This window comes from Podarcis erhardii (genome assembly GCF_964252035.2).
Source record: "Podarcis erhardii genome assembly, chromosome: 8".
Classification (NCBI taxonomy): Eukaryota; Metazoa; Chordata; class Lepidosauria; order Squamata; family Lacertidae; genus Podarcis; species Podarcis erhardii.
This window is the reverse complement of record NC_138499.1, coordinates 55,166,288-55,182,482: the sequence shown is the minus strand read 5'-3', so window position 1 is coordinate 55,182,482 and position 16,195 is coordinate 55,166,288.

Sequence of the window (16,195 nt, the reverse complement as noted above, 5' to 3'; positions counted from 1 at the left end):
TAAACAGATTGCATTGCATGTTGGAATTATGGTGGACATGTTTTCATTGCAAAATTATCATTAAAAGGTCACTGTCAGTTAAAGAATATTCTTAAAAACAATTTCTCTACCTGTGTTAATTATAGCACTTTCAATTTTATTTTTTTAAAGAATATTTCTAAAACCGGTTTGTGTTTTGATCTCACCACTCACCACCATTTTTGTTTCTCAACTGCCTGAGAGGGTCCAGTAAATCTAGCTAGTATTGGCTTTGTGTTTGGAGTTATTTCTAACTCAAACCCTGTACAGGTGATTCCCTACCATGTGCAGCATTTCATAAGAATCATACTTGTTTTTGGCATTTCTGAATTTGTGTATTTCATATTTGCATACAGCTTTGCATGCATGGAGTCTGGTATATGTAAGGCCCTTTACCTTTGCTTTTGTGGTGTGCAGACTGTATGGATAGGGCCCAGCCACACTGGAATCTATGCATGCAGCTTCGTATGCCAATGTGAAGTTCAGGGTTGAGAAAGGTGGGATGGTACAACCTCAATCCAGTTCTATTTATAGGGAATGTCCAGACATGGCTTTAGTTTCCCTTGCATTATAAAATAAATTGTTTTCCCCCATTCCAATTGCTTATTGCTTTGTGGGTTCCCTCTGTCCTGTAAGCAGCGTTTCGATACTCTCCGGCTTCCGTCACGATATTTTGTTGTGCCAGAAGCAGTTTAGTCCTGCTGGCCATATGACCCGGAAAGCTGTCTGCGGACAAATGCCAGCTTCCTTGGCCTGAAAGCGAGATGAGTGCCATAACCTCATAGTCACCTTTGACTGGACTTACCGTAACTTTCCAGGGGTCCTTTACCTTTTTTACCTCTGCCTTATATTTAGTGCCAGTCTAATGAGGCAACTTTAAAAAACTAATTCACATTTTTTTTCAAAAAGCAGTTTGTAGGGATTGCAGGTAATAGTGCATCAAAATTCTTTTGCATAGCATTTTACTTATGTGCACACTATGATTTGGTTAAAAGAAAACAAATCGGAATGCAACTGCAGGAACAATCACAGATTTATTTTTTTGAAGGATATAAATTGTAAGCAATCTTTTACAGTGTGTCTAACACAGAGGAAGGAAATAAATGAATGCAATTCAAGTACAGAAAACTGTGGCAAATTCTGTAAAATACAGATACTTAAGAGAGGGACAATAGATCAGTTCTGCTTTGGAAGCAACTAATTAATGTGGTGTTCTACAATTTCAGGATAAATTTGGATGAGGAGAATTTAAGAAGCATTTAAAATGCATTCATTTTCTTCAGCAATGTATTTTTTATTGCAGCTACTGTAGAAAAGACTTGAACCACAAGTGGTGCAGGTGAGTCAGAGTTTGAAAAAGCAGCTTGGTGCAAAACCATTTATGACAGGAAAAGGTTGCTTTTTATGGAATGAGGGCCATGCCCTTTATTTCTCCTTCACTATATAACCAAATTATCAGAATAAATAAATTACCTATACAGGCATGACCAGAATTTAATTTTCTTTATTATGAACAGGATATGTAGACAGGCAGATTTTGAATTTTATAGGCTATATATAAATCCATGAATAAGTGATACTTCTGGGTGCTATTTTTTTAAAAAAAATGGATGTTAACGCTGTCATTTCTTAAGTAGTGAGGCATGTTTGGCTTTTCTTGTTTTGCTGTTAGTGGCCTGTCTTGATCTGTCTGTTACTGTGTCAGAAATTCAGCCCCACACCACAGAAGATGTGTGAAAGTGTCACACAGCCAGATAGCTGCAAGTTAGGAGACCAACCATATGCAGCTCATTTATGCTGGAGATTTCAGGGTTGGTTGGGAAGCAAGAACCCTAATTTATACAGATCCAATTCTAGCTTAAGGAGGCAGGATGGTTTGGTCTAGCAGAATTATTTTCCCATGTGGTGCTGGTGAGCAGTGGCATAGCTAGCTGCTCGGGTGCCCGGTTCAGGGGCGTGTCCTGCAGCCAGGGCATGGTGATCTGCACTGATGGGGGTGGGGCAATCCACCCATGGGGGTGGGGCGAGCCTCTCTGATGCTTGAAGCCTCTCCGCCGCCTGCCCCTCAGCTGTAGGGCAGTTCAGTGACGTAGCGTGGGGGGTGCAGGGGGGGCCGGCCGCACTGGGCGCAACATCTGGGGGTTAGGGTTAGGGATAGGGTTAGGGGGCGCAAATCCAGGGTTAGGGGGCGCAAATTACTTGCCTTGCCCCGGGTGCTGACAACCCACGCTACGCCACTGGGGCAGTTGAGGGAGAGGCAGTAGGCAGAGGGAAGTCCCATGCTGCCGTTTCAGGCAGCGTGGAACCTGCAGGTGCCTAAGCCACCTCACCACTCCTAAAAAGTTTTGTGAGCCCAATTATTATTTTTTAACTCATTTTGTCACACACACCCCAGTGATGACATCCGGGGTGAACCGCACCCCCCACAGCCCCCTTCTTCCGCCACTGCTGGTGAGAGCCTCCCTCACTGTAAATCAGATCAAGTCATGATTTTATGTGATTTAATTGAGAGCTTGCTGTTAGTTGAACAAAGATAGCTAGTTCAGCATTGATTTTGAGAATGCCTGGGCTGAAGTTCAGGCCGTCTACGATGCCAATTCTTTTGACAGAGCTAGAATGTGTGTTTTTAAAGGAAGCTTTGCCCATAGCTACTTGCTCAGAGCATGTAGCAATTTCTTTCAGGTAAGTATCACAGAAGGGACACTGCTCAGGCTACTCTGAGACACAAAGGGGACAGACAGGTGGGTAGACTGGCAACAAAAGAGTGAAGCCTATCATCTGAATGTGGCTACTGGAAGCCCTAGCATTTGTCATTGAGAAGGAGAACACGAGGTCCTCTCTGAAATAATTTATATGTATTTATAACAGTACTTCATCCTACCTGAATTTGCCATGATCCATATAGTTTGGATGTCATCTCAGCTCCCTAATCATATCTCTAACCTTTGGATAATTTAGATTGTATTGAAAATGACCATATGTTGGCTCTCTGAATCATTATCATCTTATCATCTCCAGTGCATGCAGGGGCTTGTTCAGCTAATATTGACAAAACTGTTCTGCAAGAGTGTGGATTTGTGATGACCTCAGTGTGGCTGCTCTTTGGGGGTTGGGGGAATGAACGTGTGTTATTCTCCCGTAGAGTCACATAGCTATGCAGGGAACAGTCAATGGAGCTGTCAGCTAACAAATCAATTTTAGTTGATTAATCATCTGCTTTTAGGGCACATATTTATTTCTGAAGCTATTTTGCCTATAGTGTGTGACAGTAATAGGGAATGGAAAAACAAAATATTATAGGTAACCTTTTCTTCTAAAACAAAACATTTAAAATGGCCTTTTCTTTGAAGGATTATTGATAGTATTTGTTGGTATTTTGTAAGTTACCTTGATTTCCTTCAATATCACAACTTGGCACCTGTTATCAAAGCTCTAGGAACAGGCAGTCCATCAATTAAATGAGGCAAAGTTTGCCTTATAATTAGGCAAAGTTTAGATTATTAATTATACCAATTAAGGCATTGAGACTGCAGTTCTGTACGCAGTTACTTGGGAGCAAGCCCACTGAACTCAGGGGGGGGGGTCTTACTTCTAAGTAGTTATGCATAAGCATAAGTAGGCAAGCTTGCAGCCTGAATTTACACTTCTACAATAATTACATATAGTAATAATTATTATTAGGAAACTGATTCTTAGAAACATTCATTTAGGTCAACATTTTATATATCTGTCCACCAAAGAAACTAGTCACCTCACCACAAAGCTGGATAATAAAAAAATAACTTGCTAGCTATTCTGGATAAATGAAAGCAATTTTTGGACAAGAATTTAAGATTTTATGCTAACGTTTGAGTATATATAACCGAATTATTCAGAACTGAAAGTTCAGATTTGAGTTTTGGTTTTCTGAATTCAACTTTCTACTTCTTTTCCCCCAAATTGTGTTTTAAACCCCATTATAGACCAATCAAAAAGCAGTAGAATTTTAAATATTACTTTCATCTTATTTTAAACTTAATTTGCTCTGAGTTAAGGAAAGGGTTGGTGAAAGACCAGCTAGCAACTGAAAAAACCACTAATATTTGTTTGGATGACCAGGTCCATAAACTTGTTAAAGCAGAATTGGTCATTAAAGGTAATCATGCTAAAATGGTTCAGACAAAATGCTCTGGTGTTTAACTAATTTGTGACTGAAACCATAGTAAACTGTTAGCGGTGTATTAAAATCTTCATGGCAAATCTTCAGAATTCAAAGCAGCAGGTAAACATAATTTTGTTGTGCAATAATCAGTGCTGCTTTTAAGGGATTATACCATTATTACCTCAGCTAATTTAACTGTGTACAATCTCTTAGCTTGCCTTCCTCAAGTGTAACTCATAAGATCAGGTAATTAGCTTTAGTGTTAAAATAACAGCACATACTTGACACCTGTACAGGGGGTTGCTCTAATTAGTTAAGGTCCCAATGATTATGCATGTTCTTAAGTACTTATACTTTTAACAGTGGATAGAAAATAGTCTTATACATATATGTGTTATATAATGAAAATACAGAGTGTTTGTGGGTGGGTGGGTGCGCACATAGCTGCTAAATTTTGTACAACTTTGTAAAAAACGTTGCATTTTTTACATTTTTCTTAGAGTGTAATTCTGCTAACCTACAAGAAGAAAAAGATACCACTGCTGAACTCGGTATATGGAATCTGTATTCTGGATCCAGTATGAATGATAGCTCTGTTTCATCGGGTTCTGAATAGAGACTGCACCATCCATTTAATGCAGTATCATGTCACCTTAAATAGTCAGGGGTTCCCCACAAGAATCCTGGGAACTGTAGTTTGTTAATGGTGGAGAGTTGTGCAGGAACCTCTTTTTCCCCTCAGAGAGCTACAGTTCCCAGAGTTGTTTAACAATCTATTCCTCTTCCCAGAGAAGTCTGGGAATTGTAGCTCTGGGGGAGTCAGGGTCTTCTAACAGCTCTCATCACCCTTAAGTTACAGCTCCCAGAATTCTTTGGGAGAAGCCACGACTGTTTAAAGTGGAATGATACTGCTTTAAATATATAGCACAGATGGGTTTTGTGTCAATTGTATTTGTCAGCAGCCATTTCCTGTTTTCTTTAGGTCAGCTGGCATTTTCTGCACATATCTGGAAACATGGTTGAGTTATTCTGAAGCAAGCTAGCAAATACCTTTATCCATAGTGGATAAAAAAATGGATTTAAAAAAATGACGCTGATTATATTTCTTTCAATTTTTTGAACTTCATATTGATTTTTTTGACTAGATTACCTTTCGGTCCCTTCAGAAAGTCTCCTTCTGTGAAAAGTGTTATTATCCACAGAAACTAGACTCACCTAAATGTCTGATCGGCTGATATGAAGGGTTGTACTATATTCTCAGTTTCTAGGGGGGGAAAGTTTACACTGGAGTAAGGAGTGAAAGGAAATACAAAAGAATAAGACTATAATTCACAATCTACCTGTGAATTCATTTTTTAAACAAAGTTATCAGAAATATAAAACACTTCTTATGTTTAGGGAATCTTTTAATGTTTAATAGGTTATTGCATTTTAGTGTTTTGTTGGAAGCCGCCCAGAGTGGCTGGGGAAACCCAGCCAGATGGGCGGGGTATAAATAAACAACAACAACAACAACAACAACAATAATAATTAATAATTATTTACTTCCACATTGTCTACCTTTTCTAAAATATCACATATTGTATATATAACAACCAGGAAGATGCTATAAAGTAGAAACAAGATTAAATATTAACCAAAAGGTAATCTGATCCACCCACTTCATTCTTTTTACTACAATAAGAATTAGAAATTAAGTCTGGCAGAATATACAGTTTGGCGTTCTGTGCCTACTGACAACAGGCATATGCCTCTGCCATATTCTTTTCAGGATCTGCTTAAATCATTTTTGTTTAGGCAAGCATTTCTAGACATGTAGATAATGGCATGTTTTAACCTCTTTTTAGTCTACTCTTAATTTTAATTATCTTTAAATGCTGTTAATTACTTGCTTTGCAGTTTTTATTGATAATTTTAACATTTCCTGTAAACTGCTTAGAGGTTATATAATAATCAGGCAGTATATAAGTTTGGTTAAAGAAATAAATAACTCTAAGCATTTATATTACCCATATGCAATTTTCACTCAATAAACCAATGAATCCAGCTCTTAATTTCCCAACAATAATGGTAGGTGCATCTGTCTATCCTCGCCTCCCCATGCTCTGTCCCCATTGGCAACTTTAAAAATTAGTCTAGTGATGAGGGATGGAAGGATCTGCCAATTTCAGTTGCCTCACTTTCTCATTTTTCTAGTCATAAATTGAGTTTTCTACAAAACTGTGATTATTTCAAATAAATAAAAAAATCCTCAATAAGCATATTTGAATATGCAGTTTTGACTAGTGTACGTTTCTGCAAGCAATTTCCCCTAATCTAATACATTTTGGTATATTATTTCCAGTAATATATCACTTTTTCTGCACACTTTTTCGAGAACTGCTTTGCAAAATTCAGCTGAGTGTTGAATTTCCAACAATGGCTGTGTTTCAGTTATATTATTTCGGAAAGTGTGAATGTGGCTTTATATGTCTACTGAATTCAATTTCTCCCCCATCCGTGCTGCTACCTGGATTTCTGCTTCTCTGTGTGTGGATCCTGGCCACCACTTGCTTCTAAACATCCTTCCTTCCTTTTTCTACACACTTCTCTCTCTTGATATTTTCAGCTTCCCTCTTTACTATCATTTCTCATTTTCTCTTCTTTCTCTTCTTTCCTTGTTCCTCTTTTTACATAGTCTTCTTAGACCCAAACTCTTCCTGGGTTCTTCTATTCCTCTTTTTCACAATTCTCCCCCAGAATTATGCCCCAGAATCAGGGATTCTCAGGGTACTGCACAAGAATTTGAATCATTGCTATGATTCGGTGCTATGACTTCACAAATTGTCCTAAATGATCGGTTGGTCCTTCTTCTGTAAATGTTATTATGCATAATACTTAATGATAGGCAAATGTGGGGAACAGTTTTGCATCTTCTCTCTCACCCGCCCCTTGGAGATTACCATATTTTTCGCTCTATAAGACGCACCAGACCACAAGACGCACCTAATTTTTAGAGGAGGAAAACAAGAAAAAAGATATTCTGAATATCAGAAGCCAGAACAGCAAGAGGGATCGCTGCGCAATGAAAGCAGCAATCCCTCTTGCTGTTCTGGCTTCTGGGATAGCTGTGCAGCCTGCATTCACTCCATAAGACGCACACAGATTTCCCCTTACTTTTTAGGAGGGAAAAAGTGAGTCTTATAGAGCAAAAAATACAGTAATTTTTCTTCTTCTCTCTCAACATGGACTAGAACCTATCAACATTATGCATCTTAAGACTTTGCACCAGCAGCTGCTCCTCAGTCTGTTGTCCATTGTAGTATCAATTTTGATGTCTGGTTTCCAAGCACAAATTTTCTCTCTATTTTGCAATTTTTCTCTTTAAAGAGGAGCACAGATTCTACGTAATTGATGTAAATGTGACCTTTCATTATGTCTCCTCCTAGTCAGTGTCCAGTTACTTTTTTCCAAGTGTCTGTTTATTCATTTATCCCTAATTTTATTTTTGCACCTAGATACACAGAATCAATTGTTCAAACATTAATAAAACCCCCACACACAACTTTGAAAGGTTCCCAGAGATGGGGGACCTCTGCTCCTTCAGACATTGTAAGATTATATTTGCCATCATCCTTGACCACTGGACTATGGGTAGGCAAACTAAGGCCTGGAGGCCAGATCTGGCTCAATCGTCTTCTAAATCCAGCCCGCAGATGGTCTGGGAATCAGCGTGTTTTTACATGAGTAGAATATGTCCTTTTATTTAAAATGCATCTCTGTGTTATTTGTGTGGCATAGGAATTCATTCATTCATTTTCCCCAAAAATATAGTCCGGCCCCCCACAAGGTCTGAGGGACAGTGGACCGGATCACCGCTGAAAAAGTTTGCTGACCCCTGCACTGGACATTCTCCCTGGGGCTGAAAGGGGGTTGTAATCCAGCAGGATTTGGCAGCCTTCCCCATTACTGCTATAAACAAAGTGGGACAAACAAAATGAAATTATAAGAGTGTTGGCCTGGGAAGAAAACTTATAGTATAGGGGCTTCCACACACAAGGATCAAATTCATCCAGTCTGTTATTAAAATCCCTGATGAGCCCATCACATACAGTTTCTCCAAACATATTAACATAAAGGTATTTTAATAATATTGACTTAAAGCCAGGAATGAGAAGAAGCACAAAGCACTTATTTCTGTATCCACACTTCCCCTAACCCAGATCCATTCTGAATCAGTCAGATACAGCTGATGCTTGCACCATAACATCCTTCAGAAAGCTTTATTCAAATGTCCTCCTGTTGATTTACCATTAAGGACTGCAGCACAGATCGATTTGATCTTCTTTGTTTGGTTTTGTTCTGCCATTTCCATGTTTATGTTATGTTCAGTGCATTCTTTGCATGGGCTATTTACACAATTTTCCTCTCTTTGTGTTTTTGCATATCTTGAAAACTGTGAAATATTCATGTAACACAGAGATATTTGTCATGGCCAGATTCATTGACTGAAATGAATTCAAGAGCATACAGAACTGATAAGGAGAGAGAACTGGGTTGTATCACTTCATACATTAATTTATTTAGGGGGATGCAGAAACATGAAGAACCCAAAGAGCATGCTAACAAATTATTCTTTATACTGAGTCTTTTGTTGCCAGTGCACATTGTCTGATAGTAATGCAAGGTCACTGTAAAGAACTTACTGGCTTTATCTGTTCAAAACAGCTGACCATAGTAAGTTCATAAGCATGCACTGTATATGAGGAAACCGATCCACCTTATTTCTTTTTTGGGTACCAAAGGGTGTATAACAGCCTTTCTCATATTTGGTTCCCCAGATGCTGTTGGACTACAACTCCCATCATCCCTAGCTACTAGGACCAGTGGTCAGGGATGATGGAGGGCACCAGAATGGCAAAGACTGGCTTAAAATATTCTGAGAAATCAAATGAAGTCAACAAGAATCTTTTCCTCCCCTTCTGAACGGATGTCTGACTTCTGACAAAGGCTATGTACACCTTAGCTGCTTAAAACACAGCCAGGTCATTTTCCCTTGCTGTGCTTCAAGTCTCATTTCATGTTGTTACACAAATTAGAGGGGGTTGGAAAGTCTTCACTGGATCACATTACCTGATTGTTCCCCACTTGCAAACTCCTGTTCTTGAAGCTGTCACCTGCACACACACAGTTGCTCTTCTCAAATAGACACACCTCAGCTTAGCTGTGAAGTGAATGTGGCTTAAGTTTTGTTTTTGGAGTGAAGCTGGTTTAAGGGGAACCACATCAAACACCAGGTCCCCCCCCCCCCAGGAATGACAGGATAGCTCTGCGTATGTGCACAGGGTCAAAAGCCAGCAGTCGGAGCACACTGGCACCAGAGTATATGGTAACATGTACAGAGCTTAAGTGTAAGAAGAGTTGACTGAAGTCATTTCACTCCTCCATCATAGGCTCAGGTTGTATATATGTGTAAATAAATAATATATCGCAAAGACATGACAGTCTCAGTTGCACCTCATCCCAATGGCCCTGGAATCTTGCATCGTTTTGAGTTTGGCATGGCATGTAACAATATATACAAATTGCACACATTCAGGTCCCCAGTGCAAGGTCCCCAGGCACGCAAACAATGTGTACATACATACCCTTATATGTTTGTAAGCTCTCTTCAGATTTTCTGTTGAACAGGTGGAGTCAAGGATGTGATGGAATAGTGAGTGCAATTCTAGTGTTTGCTCCATGTGCCCTCTGAACACATGAATACCATGAGCTGGATCAAAAGTTCCTTCCTCTAACAGAAGGAATCTGTTTTGGATCCAGCTCCATGAGAGAAGGACATAAGTTACACTGGAAGCAGCGTTTGTGGCTAATTTAACTGTTTGTTACTAATTTGTTCCGCTGCTTTCATTGACCACACAACACAAAATATTCTGTAGGTCTGTTTTGTTTCCATGGCAAATATTGTGATTATTGAACAGCCTAAACGAAACTTGTCAACTTGTCAACTGGGGCTGATGGGAATTGTAGGTCAAAACAGCTAGAGGGCATCAAGTTGGCAAAAGCTGCATTAAATACTAATAATATAGCAAGTCAGGTACTATTCCCAGCGCCACTTTTGGGGATGTCTCAGTCTTGCAGAATACTTTCAAATTCTGACTGAAATAACTTGTAGGTGTGTATCTAAGAATTATATGTATCGCCTGGGAAACATTTCTAATGCTAGTGACTTCATTAATTCCTCAAATTACTTATTGAGGCTACAGTGGTACCTCGGGTTACATACGCTTCAGGTTACATACGCTTCAGGTTACACACTCCGCTAACCTAGAAATAGTGTTTTGGGTTAAGAACTTTGCTTCAGGATAAGAACAGAAATCTGGCTCCGGCGGCGGGGCGGCAGCAGGAGGCCCCATTAGCTAAAGTGGCGCTTCAGGTTAAGAACAGTTTCAGGTTAAGTACAGACCTCCAGAACGAATTAAGTACTTAACCCAAGGTACCACTGTACAAAGCTTGTGTCATTCACTCAAAGGAACAGCTGATAGAAATGTATTTGAAAACAAACATTTGATATAAAATGATTTAAGGAAAGCTAAGCACCATAGTCCATAATAAGGACCATTCCTTAAGCCTGTTCAACATCTATGGGCTGTATTCAACCAGTTTATACTCAGAGAAGGCCCATTGAACTCAGTCAGGCATGGTTAATCCATTGCCTTCAGAGGGTCTCTTTTGAGTATGGCAGTCAGATACAGCCCTACGGATAACTCTTTGTTGAATTGGTCCTCTACTGGTCCCCTAATAGGGACCAGCCACTCTATCAATATCCCTGTCAGCCTCATAATGATAGGATATGAAATTTCATAGACCAAATGCATGACAGATTGATGCCTGGGAAATGTTTGCGAACCTATGTATCCAAACGTATAGTATAATCCATAATTATGAATAATGAGCATCTTTCTCATCTCTTTTTGGACGACGGACAAACAGAAGGACTAATTCTAGCAAGCAAACCTGTTCCCATAATAAATATTTCAATCAGCTGGCAGTTGCCTTTCTACCTCTCTTCGTATCGACATCCTCCAACTGTACTTTTTGCAAGCAGATTTTCTTTTAAAACCCTGCTACAAAGAAATGGTAGCTTGTGTGTCTGAGAAAGCGAATGCATGTGAGAAATGCTAGGAATAATTAGGCCATCTGGCACTGTGAATCCAACAGTAGAATGTGATCAATGGGCTGCGTTTCTCCATCCACAGCATCTCATTTACAATGGCACCAAAATGAGTGACAAAGGACGGAGATATGATGAAATCATAACACATCATATCAGCAGGCATAAGGCACACATCAAATTGGCAGATCTCCCAAGGGAAACATCCCATGTTCATTATGCTTCCCTTTCCTTCCCCTCCCCAACTTGCCACTTCATTATTTAGAATCTTGTCTAGGGATTGTCTAGCTGGTTAGATAATATATCTCCTATCAAGTTCATATGGATTCACTTAAGGCTTAAAATATTGAGCCAGGCTTGGGGATTTGCTGAAACAAATTAAACATTTTCCTGACAAACATTAAGGCACCTTTTACAGTCAGCCACTTGTCACTGGTAGGTAACAATTCATTCCAGACAAGTAGCTTGCCTAATTCCAGGCAATTTATTCAACCCTATATGAGATGGCCTCATATTTACCTGCAATACTATGTGAAAGTCTCTCCCTGCCCCCTGCAAGCTGGAACTGAGCTTGATTTAGAAATTTATTTCCATAATTCAATAGATTATTGATAGAAACCCATTTAGGAAAGGCTAGACAGTTACCTGCCCTTGCATGTGTTCCACACCATATGTTCTTCCTGAGGAATATATATATATATATTTGGCTAAATCACTGGTTCTAGACACTAAATAGCTATTATAAGCAACAGATGTAATCCAGAGCAAAATGTTGTGCTGTGGTGTGTGTGTTCAGTGTTCTAGCCAGTCAACCATGTCCCCTTTTAAGGATACTCCATTCCATTCCTTCTCCAACCTCTGGTGTGTGTGTTTTTAACCTCCCTTGCAACATTCACCTGATATTTCATGCCCAGCAAAGCATGCTTAGTCATTGGGTTGGTTTGGGGTTCCTCTCTTAAGGCTTCTTCCAAAGGTTTTTTAGACTTCTGGAAACTTGGGTGTTCCCAAAGTCTGTTGATCTCTCTCTTCTGTGTGGATATTGCTGTTTGGCCATTTGGAGAATGAGTTTACTATTAGTTTATAGCAAAAGATGGGTAGCTGTGGTTCTCCAGATATTGGGGACTCCATTAGACAGGATGGTCAATGGTCAGGGATGGTAGTCCAGCAACACCTGGAGGTTCACATGCTCTCATTTTGACATTCTGTTGAATGCCTCAAAAATCCAAACAGAGAGATGCCTTATACATCGAGGTTATTTGCCCATCTAGGCCAGATATGTTTACCCTGACAGACAGTGGCTCTCTAAGGAAGATAGGGGCCTTGACTTCTGCTGCCTTATCCTTTTAAATGGATTTGCCTGGGATTGAACTTTCTGTATGCAAGAAATGTGTTCTGCTACTGAGCTAAGCCACTTCTGGCCTTTTCCATGCCCCCTCCCAAATTCTTACTTTGTAGGAAGTAGGTCAAGGGTTATTAGAGTAGGCTTGCTGTCTCAAAATGCTATGTTTAGCTAAAAACTATGCTTATGATAAAATTTCCTAATAAAGAGGGTTATAGTTAAAGCCATCCCCTGCCTGCTATCCCCTGAGCTAGGGTGATTGCGTATTCTACTTCACAGAGGATAATTGTCTATTTGAAGGGCTATCAGAAGACAGTCTTTTCTTAGAAGGAATCCTCTATCTGAAGGGCTGTTTGGTCCAAGTTGCTCATTAAATGTTTGCACCTAGCCAGCAAATTAAGTGGGCATAGGTCACCTGGTCACAGTCTTCCTCACTCCGGTGAGATGTATTTTATTTCTATTTTACCATAATTATTTATAAATTGGCATCTCTACAAACAAATTATCATATGCAATTTTTATGCAAATATTTGTCCTTTTAAAAAAGAGGCCACCCCAACCTAGGCAAAGGGTTGGGCTTTTTCCTCCTTAGACCCAAGTCAGAAAGAAGTCAGATTTTTTTTATTTTATAAATGAAGAATAAATACATGATAGTGTAAAACTTTGATTAGCTAGACCTCAGGAAAAGTAGGTTCCACCTTGCCACATTTTCTATCTTGCTAAAGAACAGAATTTGAAGCTTCAAGGACCCCATAGCCAGGGATTGTTTATAAGATGAAAATAACTATGATGTCGTCTTGTTGATGTACAAAAACATACAGCTAGATAAATGGAGGCCAGTGCATCCAGTCTAAAAACGGCTTGCAGGTCTCAGTGCAGCCTTAAAAAATGCACCTTTCTCTGGGAAGTCATGAGGCAAGGACTTCTGAATCCCAGCCTGATATTACATTGTAATGAGTTTAAGGAGAATTACTGTCCTAGGTACAGTCATTACAAGGTTGTATTGCATTGCTATCTTTGGCTCTTTAATACACATCAAGTAGCCTGTGCAAGCTAGCTGATGGCAATTACAGTATTTGGTATCCTTTTTCAATGTCCTGCTTGGATGTAAAGTTTTCCAAATTTGGAGGGGAGGAAAATAAATTCTGCAAAAATCCCTGATTTCTATTTATCCCTGTTTCCCATACAGACATGAACAGCCTTAAATTGAGAGCTAGTCCTTCCCAAATTCTCATTTTCGATTACAATTTTTATAACGAGAGGTGCCCCCTGCTGAAAATACTGCAACAGGGATGGGCAGACTTCAGGCTTGTGAAGTCTGCTTTAATTTTAATGGAATCTGTGATCCATCAAGGGGAGGCAAGTGCAAATTAGTCACTCATGGGCAGGGAGGATCTAAGCAGATGCTAAGCTTCACAATCTATTCCCAGTACCAGAACTGAGCTCATAGGTCTTCCATACAAAATATCTGGTTCTGTTTCACACCACAATATTTCTTTTTCCACAGCCTAGTTTAGACTGGGGAGGCCTTTGTATTGCTGTAAATCAGGGGTCAGCAACCTTCTTCAGCCATGGGCTGGTCCACAGTCCCTCAGACCATGTGGTGGGCCAGACTATATTTGGGGGGGGGGGATGAATGAATTCCTATGCCCCACAAATAACCCAGAGATGCATTTTAAATAAAAGCACACATTCTACTCATGTAAAAACATGCTGATTCCCGGACCGTCCACGGGCTGGACTGAGAAGGAGATTGGGCTGCATCCAACCCACAGGTCTTAGGTTGCCTACCCCTGCTGTAAATGATTGAGAGTCAGAGCCCCTTGTAAATCTACAACAAATAACCCAGAAGTCTTCAAGTGGATCCTGATCTATCTTGTGACACAACACAACACAACACAACACAACACAACACAACACAACACAACAACACAACACAACACAACACAACACAACACAACACAACACAACACCAGTGTCATATTATTTTCCCATTCAAGGCGTACATATAGTGCCCATCTTCGGATTCAATGGACTGAACAATCCACCTGAATCTCAATATTTCTCATTTATCCGCAGACATAATTTCAAGCAAAAACAGTTACTATTCATTGCATCTGTAAACATTGTCCTTTGCATTATAACTACTGGAGCTTGCGGGTTCCCCGCCCCCTTTGTTTTCCAATGCCTTCTGCAATTCTAGTTGTATTTCAGATTGTCCCTAAAGGTTGTTTCATCCATTATATGGCCATAAGCTCAGTTTTGGCACTGAATGTGCACTCCAAAGGCTGCTGTAGTCGATCCTATTCCCTTGGCAAAGTGTGCATGTTGACTACATCCATGCTTACTTTAAAAAACGTATACCCAAAATATTGTAGCTGTTCAACAGGGGGGAAATATCACTCTCCTGCTCTCTTAAAAAAATAATAAGGAAAGCCCCTTATTCTATAATATTACAGCTCCTTGGAGCAGGCTCACTCTGGCATTACTTCTGCCCACCCACATGTCTGGTGGGTGGGATGGGAGTTCTGTGCCAGCAGAGCATCATTCTACTGGTAGAGGGCAGCACGGTTGGGTGAAGGTCTTCAGCTAGCATGCTGAAATAGTTGAATCTGGCCCAGTGAGTAGACATGTGTAGGATATCAAATCATGACATCAAAAGAAAGCCCAGATCCCTGTGATTGCAAAGATAGCATTTTCATTAATTTTAGTACACACCAGCAGAAGGAACAATACCTTAACTCATTTTTGAAATGTTACTACAGGTGGATACATTTAATATGAAGTCTTTATTCTCCTCACATTTAAGTATAAAGCAAGTTAGATCTTCAGTGGTCTGAGGATTACAAAAAAACAGACTCTAATTTGTTGAAAGGAGTATTCAGACGCCACCCTGTATGTCTAATTTAGCATTGTACTGTTGGCATATTTATGGAATTCAAAAGCACAGTTGCCTTAGTTTTATTTCAAACATTATTGTATCAATGTATCCAGTGTGAGAGATGGAATGGCATGCTGCCATACCTGAAGTCACAGAAGCAAATCTTAGAAAGGTGGGAAAGATGGAATATTGTATAAAATAAAGGAAAAATTAAAAATAGAAACCATATGATAAACAAAATGATTCTGCCCCCCATCTGTACTGAGAAATAGTCTCTTCTATTTATTGTCACCATTATTCAGACACAGAAGGAACAATACAGAAACCTTTTTCAGAGGTGACACTGGAATGAGAGTACACACCATAAAGCAATGAGCAGTCTTTCAAATTGCTTCCAACTCTCTGGAAAACAAACAAGCCTTAAGAACAAAAGACAAAAACAAAACTAGTTCTTGCCTAATAGCTCACAGTTTTAAGGACTGGCGGCTAAACTACACTGAGACTGAGCTAAACTAAAAAAAAAAAAAAGAAAACCTATCTTTAGTGCCAAATTATCGCATAAAACAGGGATAAGAAAACTGTGGCTATCCAGATGCTGTCAAATGCCAACTCCCATCAGCCCCAGACAGCATAACCATGGTCAGGAATGATGGGAGTTGTAGT